Below are 11,960 nucleotides of genomic sequence, written 5' to 3'. Positions count from 1 at the left end.
ACTGTACGTGCGAAAGCATGTACTTGTAAGAAAATCGGAAATCGACAACTGTTTCTAATTTTCAATACGAAGTCGGTTCTGATTCCGGAATTAAAGATGTAAGCGCTATTCGCTAGTAGACTATGTGTATTAAAATGACATGAAGCAAGACAACTGTGATTAAGGTGACACATATCATACACGTATCTTACTCTAGCTACTATTAATTATTTATTGATATGTCATAAGGTATTTGAAAATTAGTGAAAATAAGCCAAAATCAAAATTTAAAATATGACCTTGACCTTTGACCTTCGCCTCATTTTCATTTTTTTGGACCAAGGACCTCAAATCTGAAGACCCTAGGTCTCTATCCCTTATGGTTTACTAGTTAGAAATGCATATAACTTGAATCAAATGAAAAAGGGGGAATAACTCTCATATGGAGTCTCCGTAAAGCTTAGGTCCAAATGAATATCCTAATCTTTAAGATGTAATGAGCAATTTGGTAAAATAAATTTGTCGTACTTTTTTACGGTTGCGAAGGAGTAGTGGCCACAAGAAAAACAGTGTTTGGGGAGATAACTCTTACAACGTAAAGTATTTTGTTACGCTGTTGTAAATTTTTAAAGCGTATAAACTATACGATATCATGTTTCAAATATCAAAGCAACATCTTTTGAAACATCAATATTACGCAAGAAGAAAAATTAGGCGGAAGAAAAAAAAAAAAATAATAATAATAATAATCAGAAGAAATCCAATAGGTCTTTCCACGGAAAGGTGGAAAGACCTAATAATAATAATAATCAGAAGAAATCCAATAGGTCTTTCCACGGAAAGGTGGAAAGACCTAAATATTGCCGAGAAATACAAATAAAAGATTTTCAGTCGGAACGAATTCATAGGGTCGGTCGGTAAAGGGCAAACAAACAATATTTTAATTTAGGCCCAGTCAATTTATCAGTCTTATGAAATGTAAAGAAATACAATCCTCATTATCATACGCACTTTTCAATTTTTATCAGAGAAGAAAGAAATTTATTTGAATGTTAACATAATTTATATATTTTTCACAGTTATATTTTTAAAGCCTTTTTACTATCATTGTTATTATTGTTACTTTTAAGTAGGGATATTTTTAGCTAGATCATTTATTTTATATCATCACATTTAAATTATTTTTGTTTCCCTAGAAATATTTATTTATTTATTTTATTTTTTTTTTTTTTTTTTTATTATTTTTTTTGTTAGTTTTTATTTAAAGAAGTGTATCCGGTTTTTGGCAAAACCTTTTAAACATTGCTTATGTTTTTAATCTGTAATCTCTTTATTAATATAGTCTATCTAATATAAATTGATACTTTTACTAGTAAATATTTTAAAAGCAGTTTACTGAATGTGATAAACCAGTAATTATTTTTGAATTTTATAAAGAAATGCTCATTTTATTTTTTATATAAATGTACAGTTGTCTGATGTGTTTTAAAGTGTCTCATAAGTCTATTCTAAGGCTGGATATTTGATCTCTGTTTGTACTATGAATTGTTGTATATATATTGTCTGATCAAATATGTGACACTATAATAAAATAATTATTTATTTTATTTACTAATTTAACATTCTTCACAACTCGGCCGATTCCGTACCTCCATAGAGAAAAGCGGAGTCACCCGAGGTTAGCCGATTCAGTCCGATATGCGGTTTAAATAGAACAAAAGAATTCGACCTCTTGTGTTTAGAAGGTAGAAAAGTGTAACGAACTTTGTATACGGTTGTCAAGATGTCACAAAAGTTACTTTCCGTAAAGTCATTATAAATATTTGCATTCACGTTGTTTAATTTTCATATTGTACAATTGTTCACAATGCAACTTGCAAGCAATCGTTTTTAAAACGACCACAAGTCAAGCTGCTACGTCATTTAGGGGGTCTCCTTATAAACTGCTACTTTTTTTTGCTCGACATCGAAAAAATCTGGGAAAAATTACAAAAATTGAAAAATGAATTGTCAATCGTTTAAGACCATTCCCAAAGTGGCACACCTAAATTTGACATTTGGACGCAACTTCAAAAAATTTTATTTGATCCGCCACTGAGTCAAGTACTATAATAGTAGTACACCGGTGTCTTCATATTTCATGTACAACACATGCGTATATATATTACTTGAGTGTGAAACATGCAACAATACTCTACCAAAGCAAGCCAGGAAACAATCCATCAACAAGGAAGTAAGTTAATCCTTGAACTTCAAAGGGGTATGGTTTTCTTGTTTGAGCGCGAACATTTATTGTCCGCCTCCATCAATCAATTTGTTTTCTTTCAAAACTTAACACTATAAGGTTTTAGAAGATCAGAATTCATAATAATATAAAGGATGCATTTACATCTCTTCTGTTATGGATACGTTTGACAAATTCTGTATATAAAAAAACAAGTTCCTTTTGTGGCATAACTTTATTCATATAGATTATTTCTCCTACATATCTTTATATATTGCTTTCTTTAGTTCAAATAAGAATCTCAGATAAGCATCTGGTACTTTAAAACCTCTCCTCTCTGTTCCATGTCTCTGGTCTACATGTGTACTTCAGAATAATTCCTGGCTGTCAGTCAGATGTATAGCAGAACTTTCACATAACTTCTTGATAAAACTGCTGTCTTACTTCCTTTTCGACACTGCAAACAAAAAATCAAACAGGCAATTAAAGAGGGGGTTGCAACCACATGTTCCCCGTACAAACGGATCCGAACTAAGAGCTCTTTCCCGGATCTGGCACTGGATTTATACATCAGATGCGTCACAAAATATAAACATGTTATTAAATATACTAAAATATGAAATAAAGAAAAATATAAATAGAAAATGTTGAATTATCATTTATGTCTACGAAACCACAAGATCCTACTTAATTGGCCATGTTATCATTGGTCTTCACTTGTTAGAAAAATGCACTTCACTTGTTAGAAAAATGTACTGAAGTTATTGTTAGCTAAATTATCAATGTTAGGTTATTGCATATTCTTCAGAGCTGTATCTTCAACTAATGATGAATTGAAAAAGAGGGGATGGGTATACGTACTAAACATTTGTCTGTATTTTCAACATGTCTAACAAACATGTGAGAAACATTAGTTTTAGAATACGAAATATTTCTCATTCTGTAAACAGATATTAGTTTTCTCGTTTTAATTGTTTTACATTGTCTTATCGTGGCCTTTTATAGCTGACTATGCGGTATGGGCTTTGCTCATTGTTGAAGGCCGTACGGTGACCTAGAGTTGTTAATGTCTGTGTCATTTTGGTATCTTATTGACAGTTGTCTCATTGCCATACCACATCTTCTTTTTTTATATTGTAGGATTGTTAAGGTATTTTGGTGTTTTTACCCCCCCCCCCTTTTTTGTAATATACACCACAAAAAACATTTAGTTAGGATAAAGAACTAATAATCAATAGTCCAATAATGTCAGGCTTCAGAGTTTCATATCATTTACATTCAACATGTTTATCGGATTTATTTTTACTATCAATGTTGAACCATTAATTTTTATCGGATTTTTTTTTAACTACCAATGTTGAACCGTTCAACATTGAAAGTAAACAAAAATTAGATAAAAAATGTTGAATGTAAATTATATGAACCTCCGGTCTTATTTTAAAGGACAATATATAAGACTTCTGAGGTTCATATCATTTACATTCAACGGTTTTATCGGATTTTTTTTTTTACTATGAACCGTTTAACATCATTAGTAAAAAAAAATCCGATATAAAAACGTTGAATATAAGTGATATGAACCTCCGAAGTCTTATGTAATGGCACTACGGTAAATAGAATAATTGAAATTCAGTTAATTGAGTGTGGGAGGATATTTTAATCCACTTTATGAGTGTGTATTATATAATGTTACAATGTAACAAACCTATCAAACACACCGTGAAAAATAACATTATCTCCCCTGGAAATGCTTAACAACAAGACACAAAAAACTGCTACCTTTTTTTGCTCTATATCACATAATTATGAAAACACATTACATAGATAGGGAATACTGTGCTTGTGTACACGTTTGAATGTGTAGGTGGCACACTCAGAACGATCGTCTCTAGATTTTTTTTTTAAATTCGTCCCGGCCTTTCCGGGTTCACGTAGCAACACGTTTCTTTTCTTCCCAGCTATTCCTGATTATGAATTAATCCAAAACATGCATTTATCCCAATGCAACAACTATTAAACAACTCACCTATACCAATGGTGATCGTCTAATTCCTAGTTGATTCCTTTAATCGTACCTTTCTTGACGACACCCATCGTTGTAGCGTCTACCATTGGAGGTAGCGAAATTACATGATTTGACAGTCTAGCGAAATAAACAAGGGGAGCAATTTTATAGAACCGCATTCCGGACTGGATTGTTAATCTAATATTATCGAAACAGTTTCTAATTGGAAAAAAATCGCTATCTTTTTTTTTTTTTTTTTTTATTTAAAACAAATAGTAGTGTTTTAAAAGTATAAGAAGAGATAATGAAGCATTTTGTTAGCAACCGTATTATTCATACTAAGATTGGTTATATTTACAGATGCTGTTTTGGGTTGCCGTTTTTTTTAGCTTACTGCCTTGCTGCATAAACAGATTTAAAGCTGTAACCCACACCTGTCCACGCTGCCACCAAATAGTCGCAGAATATAAGAGACACGAAATGAATTATTATTAATGATTTCAGCATCCATTGTGTTCATTCTTTAAAAATATCGAGTTTATTATTGTCACAGTGGCGTTTAACTTTTGATTATACGATTGAATTTCTCAATTTTCATTGTGATTTTGTTTTATTGTTTTATGTCTCTGTGTTTAAACTATGAATAAAGACTAATTGATTTTTCATCTAAAACAATCCAATCCGAAATTTTGTCTAAAGCTTTAAGTGATGGCTGCCACTGATACAAGGAACATATAGTACATTACAAATCATGTATTATTTTGTAGTCAAGGGAGACAGTGTAAATGGAATCCAAAAATACAGAGCTCATGCAAGTGCTAAATACTAAATTACCAGGTGCTCATGGGTGGCAATGCTTGTTTATATTAGCAACATCTTTCAATAACATGCTAATATTTCTATGATACGTGCATGTGCTACATGTAAATATTTCCCTTATACAAAAGTGTGAAAATATTCAAATTTTGTCATTTTTTGTAGAACAAATGAATTTTCTTATCTTGCGTCTGTGAAATCTTCGTAAATATCTATAATATTTGAGTAATAATATTACCTAAATGTGTAATAATTCATTTACATAGGCTGAAAAGTACCTAAGTGCACCTTATCCTTTGATTTTGTCTTTGTCCCTTGGGATAGTTCTTTAAATACTTAATGTGTTGTTAATAGTCAGTTTCATCAAAGCTTTGAAGGCCCTAACGGGAAATACACTTTAACAGTTCTGTGTTACCTAGAAAGTTGCAATATAAAGCATTAATGAAAATGGTTGACACAAATTAACCAGGGGTTTTATAAGGGTTATCCCCCTTAAAGGCTTTACTTGCAAGTCTAACGCCTTTTTCGATGAGCTTTATGATGGAATAAGAGTGTTTTACGAATTGCTGTTTATTTTTTAGCTCACCTGGCTCAATTGGCCAAGTGAGATTTTCTCATCACTTGGCGTCCGTCGTCTGTTAACTTTTACAAAAATCTTCTCCTCTAAAACTTCAAGGCCAAATTTAAGCAAACTTGGCCACAATCATCATTAGGGTATCTAGTTTAAAAAATGTGTCCGATGACCCCCGCTTGCTAACCAACATGCCCGATAAGGCTAAAAATAGAACATAGGAGTAAAATGCAGTTTTTGGCTTATATCTCTGAAACTAAAGCATTTAGAGCAAATCTGACTGGGTAAAAATGTTCATCAGGTGAAGATCTATCTGCTTGTAAATTTTCAAACAAATCAGACAACCCGTTGTGGGGTTGCTGACCTTGAACTGGTAATTTTAAGGAAATTTTGCAGTTTTTGGTTATTACATGTATCTTGAATATTATTATAGATAGAGATAAACTGTTAACAGCAATAATGTTCAACAAATTACGATCTACAAATAAGACAATATGACCAAAATTGTCGATTGACCCCTTATGGAGTTTTTGCCCTTTATAATCAATTTTTAACAATTTTTCTTAAATTTTTGTAATCTTTTACATAAATCTTCTCCACTTAATCTACTTGGTCAAATAGAATTAAACTTAGCCACAATTTTCAATAGGCTTTCTTGATTGGAAAATGTATCTGATGACCCTGCCATCCTGGCCGCCATGGCTAAAAATAGAACATAAGTATAGAAGTCTATGGGAAAATTGTAAAAAAACAATTTCAAATGGTCACAACTTGAAAGCTAATTTAAATAATGATAAGGGGTCTCCAGTATTTATTGTAAGACTACAATGGGATGACCTGCTTTTAATTTAACTACTGGGCCAAATTAAATTAGATTTTCTCATCACTTGGCGTCCGTCGTCGTCCTAACTTTTGCAAAAGTCTTCTCCTCTAAAACTACAGGGCCAAATTAAACCAAACTTGGCCTCAATCAGTATTAGTGTATCCAATGCTATTTATTATGATTTTAACCTTATTTTACATGATTTCCAAAAACCTCAATAGATAGTAGATACAGGTGAGCGACACAGAGCCTCTAGCTAGTTTGAAATTATGAATGATTTCATTGATAAGGTCCCTACGGGCACATGATCCAAATTATGCACTGTGGAACTGAAAGGCCTTCAACAACATGAAGGTGACAACGTGATTAGCGATAAAACACTGTGCTTTCAGTCCCCCCCCCCCCCCCGTAAAACATCATACATGAGTCTATCCAATTTGGTTATCATAAAGTATGAAGATAAATAGAAAAACAAACATGCATCAATAATTAGTTTGTGAGCTCATCAGGTTACATCTGCCTCATATTATATATAACCTGCTCTTTTGGCCATCTTCTTCATATTATTTAGCGATCAGTTTGATTGCACATTGCTGAGAGTGTAAAAGGTATATACATTGTACATATACACTACTAGTTTTGAGGTTGCTACAGTTGACGAAAGACGATTCGCGATTCGTCCAAAGAATTATCTTATTCCTATTTATGAGAAATGTTTGGACGTCTGTCCATCTGAGTGTGTTGAATTTCAACTTTACATGCAAACATTTGCATTTTTTATGTAGAAATTCATATATGTGTAAAACTTGCATTGAACGCAAGTATACACGTAAGCAAATTAAGAATACATGTGCAAAACTAAACCCCTTTATGATAAGTAAAAATTCACACATATATATATATATGCAAATTAACGTTATGTGTTTTACGATATTTGTATAGAGGCGAGTGTAATATTATAATTTTTGACCGTCATTCCGTCGGTCAGTCCATGACCGACTCACTGGAACATACCATAGACACCAAAAATCAAAAGATACATTTGATTATGAAAAGATTTTGACAATACAGCTGAGAAATACATAGTTCAATGTCAGACAAAACCAAAACAATGTCGCCTCAACAGATTCATTGACATAAATGTACTCGCTACCAAATCAAAAGAATATGTTTTTTATGTTGCCCGATTTATGTTGTCAGCCGGGTTCAGTTGTAGTGCAGAGCCTAGAGAAATTGAAAAAAAGTGCCGATGCTTTTAATAGTCAAACATTGCAAAAAAAAACTTCCTATATTCAAGGTGATATGACGTGCCGATGGAATAGGTCACCTTTTCAAGCTTGAAAATATGTGAATAGGTCGGCGAAAACTATCAGAAAATATATGATTAGGTTAATAAAGTTCCAATAACTTCTTCGTCTGTCATCTTTCTTGGTGTTCCCGGCTGTTTTTATCAACCAAATTTTGGTACTTTGGTATTCCACTCTTACATTACATAACACACGAAACCCAAACAATATGGGAAAAGATTACAATTTTACCTACGCAATATATGAAAAGGTATACTGATATTACCGTATACATGTAATTTCCTTTACTGTTAGTCTTGTAAAAGGGCCATGTTTGACCTTTGGCGGGGATCATGTTTGAGCTCTGGTGTTGGTAATATCAAAGAATTCATACACATCGGTAGCATACCCCTGTTCGGCAATCAAATTCCTTATCAACATGATCAATTTGCACAATTGATGCAGTTTTTATAACGATATTAAACATGCATCGGGTAAACGTTTATATGTTTTTATTGGTAATCCCTTTACTCCCGTGGTTGGCCTCCATGGCCTCATGGTACTAGATTACCCCGACAATGTCTTACAACTGCGTCTTTTTTTAAATACCATACAAATTTACGAGATTAATTTCAATGATAAAATGGATCAATACAACAGAAGTATGAATATATAGGTTGTTAACATACTTCATCATTCAGCTCGTTGTTTACAGGTAAGCAATACATGTATATATATATATATATATATATATATCTGAAGCAAAAATTGTATAAAAAATGTATCGATGAAAGATAATTTGCAATTGTAAACAATATATTAAAAAAAACTCACTCGCGGATACACCCTGATGCCATTTATAAATCGATTCGGCCTAAATAGACTAAATGTGAAGTGTTTTGAACAGATACATGTCCAAAATGTAGATATGGGTCAATGTACATGTATATATAAGTATTTGTTTTGATACTTGATGTCATGTAGATATATTATATATATATCAACACTTTATGTATGGCATGTTTTGTATTGTGTTGCATTTCAAAGTTTATCTTAAAATTGTTTAAAAGGTGAAATGCGTCTTACGTTTGAATTTATAAGATAAGATAAGATAAGATAAGATAATTTTATTAACCAATCATGGTGCCCAAAATTTGAGCTATACAATCAAATGAATTACAAAATAAAGCACAGAAAATGATTAGAATGATTAAAGTACATTTAAACAACAAAACCACATGAATACACATTTACACTAATTAACCTGATATAAATCAAGTTATTGACAAAACATAGTTATGGGTGCCACTGTGACCTGGAGAAATTACATAAATCTTTATAGTTCTAGGTCTATGGGAGACAACTCCTGATCAATTTTATTTCCTATATATGTATATATCTATAAATATTTTTTTCTTCTATTTTTTTTTCTTTTTCAAACAACAATATTTTCTATAATTTTCTTTCGTTCTTCAAAAAGGGAGTGCAATAAATTAGATAAGTTTGAAGTAACAAACAAATCTTCAGATGAAAGAATCCAAACAAATTTCATTTCATCAGATAATCTTGAAAAATTTTTGAATTTTGAATTTAAATTAGATAGATGTTGAGATCGAGTACCTTTTAGAACAGGACATTTTAAAAGAAAATGTAGTTCGTCTTCAACTGCGTTCTTACATAGCTTACACTTTCTGTCTTCAGCTTTAATTCCAATATACCTCCCTCTTTCGATTTCAAGATCATGACAGCTAGTTCTAAATCTTGTGATTATTTGCCTGTCTTTTTTTGAATTCATTTTTAAATATGGTTCAAACATAAAAATATTTTTAAATTTTCTGTAAGTTCTTAATTTATTACCAGATTGTAAATTAGTACACTTCCCAGAATTGCTTTCTAAACTAGCTAACCAGCTTTCTTTAAATTTAATAGTTAAAGATGTTTTTACTTTTTTTAGAATATGGTTTTGTTTAAAGTTTGACTGGTTAACAAATAGATATTCTAAGTCTAGAAATTTAAATATATGTTTAATGCTTCCTATCCAAGATTCCTGGTTATGTTTGTCCATAGAATGAGATAGATTTATGGCTTCCCTTAGAATAATATTTGAAGGTTCAATATCTTTCATAAGATGGATCCAATATTTTACCATATTCATTATTACATAATACAGTGTAGGGAGTGAACCTAATTCTCCTCTACATGCCATATTTGATGTTTTTATATTAACTCCAAGTGAAAATTTACAAAGCTTAGTATGAATTTTCTCTAGTACAAGATAATCAGTTTCTTTTGATATAAAGTTATCCAAATGTATTTGTTTCTTATGTGGTATATAACCCCAAATTTCAGATCCATACAACAAGATTGGTCGGATTGTATGGTTATAGATGTGTAATAAAGTACTAGGTTTTGGGCTTTCCACTGAAAAGGTCTTCCTTAATTTGAAATATGCTTTCATTCCTTTGTTATAAAGTTCTTTCTTTGCTATTTGAAAACTCCCAGACGATGAAAAATTTATACCTATGTATGTGTAGTTCTATATACATTCTAAAGTCTGGTTTCCTAATGATATTTTAATATTTTTAAGTCTTCCTGATTTGTTAAATACAAGAACCTTGGTCTTTTTTGTGTTAACTGTCATTTTATAATCAACTGTAAATTTATTTAATTTGTTAAGACAATTTTGAAGTCCTTGCTCTGATGATGATAAAAGAACTACATCATCAGCATACATTAAAATATTTAAGGGATGTGTATTTAATGGGATTGGGTCACATGTTTGGTCAAAATAGGTTGGCAAATCATTTAAATATATATTAAAGAGACAGGGACTGAGATTATCCCCTTGTCTTACTCCTATATTTGATTTAAAAAGGTTTGTCCTGTGTTGGTCTATTTTTACACAAGTTTCTGTGTTTTCATACATACATTTTATAATGTCATAAAATTTTGTTCCAACACCTATACATTTAAGTTTATAAAAAAGGTGGAGATGTGAAACTGAATCAAATGCACGCTTAAAATCTACAAAGCATGCATACAGAGGCTTCGAATTATTTTTCACAAATTTTTGAATGATGGTATTTAACACATACATATGGTCTGTTGTGCGACATCCTTTAGTAAAACCAATTTGCTCACTTCTAATTATATTTCTAGTTTTTAAAAAATTTGTCAACCTGTTATTTAGAATTGAATTAAATAACTTGCCTATGTTATCTGCAATAGTAATGCCCCTGTAGTTTGATGGATCATGATTAGATCCAGACTTGTGAAGGGGGGTGATAAAGCCTTGGCCCCATAATTTTGGGTAAATACTACTTGAAAATACTAAGTTAAAGAGTTTTTGTATTAGAGGGATACAAACGGTTTGGCTATATTTTATCATTTCATTCGAGATCATGCTGAATCCACTCGATTTAGAATTCTTAAGACTTTTTATTGCTTTTTCTATTTCCTCAGGTGTTATTAAGTAGTCAAGTTCATTAAAAACATTTTCATTATGGAATGATTCAAGTTTCTTCTTAATCAAATCATCACTATATTGTTCATTCTTATTTAATTTTTGAAAGTATTCTTGTCATTCAGATGGGTCGATAGTATTCTCAGATTTGTTTTGACTATTATTTGAGATATTTTTAATTTTATCTAGTAGTTGCCAATAGGCTTTGGGATTTTGATCATATAATTTATCGAGTTTATTCATGATGTCTTGTTTGAATTTTCTTATTTTTGCTCTTCTTTGTTTTCGATACGATTTCAGGCATTTAAAAAAGGACCCTCGTACATAAGGATCTGTGTTGTGATTTTGCATTAATTTGTATTTTCGATATAAGTTTTGTTTTAAATTTATTATATCTTGATCTTGCCATTCTCTATTCTTTTTAATTTTCTTCTTCTTGCTTTTTTTTGGTTTTCTAATAATTTTCTTTCGTGATAAATCTGCGGCTTTTAGAAAAATCTTATTTAAATCTTCTGCGGCATTATTAATTGAATCTTGGTCATAAATTTTATCTTTATACTGTCGAATAAAATTTTTGATTTCATTTGAATTTATGGCATCTTGAAATGCTGAGACTGAGTTATCATCCCATATATATTTATCTGGCATTAAAGCTAGATTTAAGTTTCTTTCATAAATTTTTGTGTTGCATTTTAACATGCATGAGATCTGACAATGATCTGAGAAATCAGGTAAAAAATTATGAGTGTGAAAATATGTGAAATTTGGTAAGAGTTCCTCAGATGCTAAAAAA

This window comes from Mytilus galloprovincialis, chromosome 5 (assembly GCF_965363235.1).
Source record: "Mytilus galloprovincialis chromosome 5, xbMytGall1.hap1.1, whole genome shotgun sequence".
NCBI classification, from domain to species: Eukaryota; Metazoa; Mollusca; class Bivalvia; order Mytilida; family Mytilidae; genus Mytilus; species Mytilus galloprovincialis.
Note: the sequence above shows the minus strand (reverse complement) of the source record.